This window comes from Dasypus novemcinctus, chromosome 18 (assembly GCF_030445035.2).
Source record: "Dasypus novemcinctus isolate mDasNov1 chromosome 18, mDasNov1.1.hap2, whole genome shotgun sequence".
Classification (NCBI taxonomy): Eukaryota; Metazoa; Chordata; class Mammalia; order Cingulata; family Dasypodidae; genus Dasypus; species Dasypus novemcinctus.
This window is the reverse complement of record NC_080690.1, coordinates 1,122,516-1,125,358: the sequence shown is the minus strand read 5'-3', so window position 1 is coordinate 1,125,358 and position 2,843 is coordinate 1,122,516.

The window sequence follows — 2,843 nt, the reverse complement described above, 5'->3', positions numbered from 1 at the left end:
AAGAATGGGTGCACGACCTGGATAAAATGGCCACGCACCAAACAGCAAGAAACACTGACTTTATACCCTACACCTGACACGCAGGCCCCTCCCCTGCACCCATTGACTGCAGATTTCAGGAGTTACAGCCTATTTGAATTGTCTTAAGTTCCCTGGTTCCCGCTCTCAGTCACTGCTCCTGCGCTCTCTACACCCTGGCGGGCTGGGCAGCTTGGCGCCACTTTCACTCTTGGCACGCTTTTCAAATTTGGCACGTCTTCACTATTGGCCCCGCCCTCACCTCTCACTTTTGGCCCTTCTCCCTTTGACCCCGCCCCCAGCACTCACCATTGGACTCCCTTGTTTCAGCGCCACTTTTCAAATTCCTGGTGCACCAAAGCTGCTAGAACCCCTTCCCCTCCCTCCTCTGTGGCAGAGCCAACTCTGGCTTCGCTTTGTGAAAATTAAACTTAACACTTTCCTACAAATCCCCCCTCTTTCTTTTTTTTTTTTTTTTTAGATTTTTTTTTTTGTTTCTCTCCCCTGCTCCCCCCCACCCCGCCCCAGTAGTCTGTTCTCTTGTGTCCATTTGCTACTTGTTCTTTTTTTTTTTTTTTTAAAGATTTATTTATTTATTTAATTCCCCCCCTCCCCTGGTTGTCTGTTCTCTGTGTCTATTTGCTGCGTCTTGTTGCTTTGTCCGCTTCTGTTGTCGTCAGCGGCACGGGAAGTGTGGGCGGCGCCATTCCTGGGCAGGCTGCACTTTCTTTTCAGTCTGGGCGGCTTTCCTCACGGGCGCACTCCTTGCGTGTGGGGCTCCCCCACGTGGGGGACACCCTTGCGTGGCACCGCACTCCTTGCGCGCATCAGCGCTCCTTGCGCGCATCAGCGCTGCGCATGGCCAGCTCCACACGGGTCAAGGAGGCCCGGGGTTTGAACCGCGGACCTCCCATGTGGTAGACGGACGCCCTAACCATTGGGCCAAAGTCCGTTTCCCGCTGCTTGTTCTTTTGTCTGCTTCTGTTCTGTTGTCCACAGCAGCACAGGAATCTGTGCTTCTTTGTATTGTATCATCTTGCAGAGTCAGCTCTCCTTGTGGGCGGCGCCATTCTTGGGCAGACTGCACTTTCTTTTTTCCTTTTTTTAACGATTTATTTATTTATTTCTCTCCCCTTCCACCCCACCCCGGTTGTCTGTTCTCTTTGTCTATTTGCTGTGTCTTCTTTGTCCGCTTCTGTTGCTATCAGCGGCACAGGAATCTGTGTTTCTCTTTTTGTTGCTTCATCTTGTGTCAGCTCTCTGTGTGTGCGGTGCCATTCCTGGGCAGGCTGCACTTTCTTTCACGCTGGGCGGCTCTCCTTACGGGGTGCACTCCTTGCACGTGGGGCTCCCCTACACGGGGGACACCCCTGCGTGGCAGGGCACTCCTTGTGCGCATCAGCACTGCGCATGGCCAGCTCCACACGGGTCAGGAGGCCCAGGGTTTGAACCATGGACCTCCCATGTGGTAAACGGACGCCCTAACCACTGGGCCAAGTCCACTTCCCCCCTCTTTCTTTTAGACTCTTCGTTTTCACAATTTAGTTTCTCAAAGCTGCGAAGAGCCACCTCAAATTCTTCATCATAGAGATCTTCCTCTTTAAGAGGTACAAGGTGTTTTGCTTGTGCTGTGTGGGCATCTGTTTGGTTAGGGCCGTTTCAGTGAGTTTCTGAGCTAACCCTCGGGCACACGGGATGATGCAACATCCACCTGCTGTGAGTGCCCCAGCCACGCTGATAAGGGAGGTCAGACAGACAGGGCCTCTCCTTCCCATTTTCCACACCAGCTCTAACCACCCTGTGAGCGGGTTGTCAATGCCAGAATTTTCTGCTAACTCTTCAGATAAGGCTGTTAAGCCTTGCCAGAGCACAGTTTCCTCCCCAAGTCAGGTAACACTGGTCGGAGGATGCCCTTTCCCCAGTACCACCAAAGGTCCTTGGTGGCCAAACTGGAGAAATTGCCAGTACTGTCCTCACTCACGTTCCATATTCGTGTACACAAGGCCGTGGTCCCAAGGTCCTGGAGCCCCTTTCACCATCTAGAGAGACAGGCAAAGTGACTTCCTGGGCCCAGGTGGGAAGCCGGTATGGCTTTGGTGTTTCCCGTTTTGACAGGAGGGAAGAGAGGGAAGAGAGGACAACAGTTTTCACCAGGAGTAGCTCTCTGGAAGAGGAGTGTCATGCACGTAAACTCCCTTTCATGCTTTTCCATACCTAGTGGAAAGGGCATGATATGAGCTGTGGGCCGGCCTGTTGCACAAGCCTAACAGTTGCTTTTGTTCAGACTCTGGACTGAATGTTGGACCCATTCTACCCAGGCATTTGCATCTCCATATCCTGTCTATATTTCTGTGGTCTGCTTTAAATCCTCCGCCTTCAGTATCCTGACTGCTTTGGGATCCTTCTGCACCAGGGACCTGGCCTTTGGAGGGTTTTCCCTTGGAATCTCTGAAGGGTGAGCTGGAGGAGACGTTGTTGACGTCATATCCACAGGGGAGGAAGGACTCGAATACAGAACCTCCCCAGAGGGTCTTTACCTGTAACGCCCACCCCCATCCCATACACTCTACCAACTACTTGGTCCCTGGTGCTGCTCCCAGTTTCTAATTTGTCTGCCTTCTTACTAGTTATTACTGCAGGATTGCACTGAAGACTTTTGCAGGGTATTACCTTTGTAAAAGGTTATTTTTACCCTTTAATGGCCTCAACCTTGGTGACACCCATCCCACATTCACGGTCCATACTGGGTGGTCCACCATACATCATCCCAGGAGGGGCAGGGGGGGCTCGACTGTAACCATTCCCCACTGGCTCTGGGCATAGGT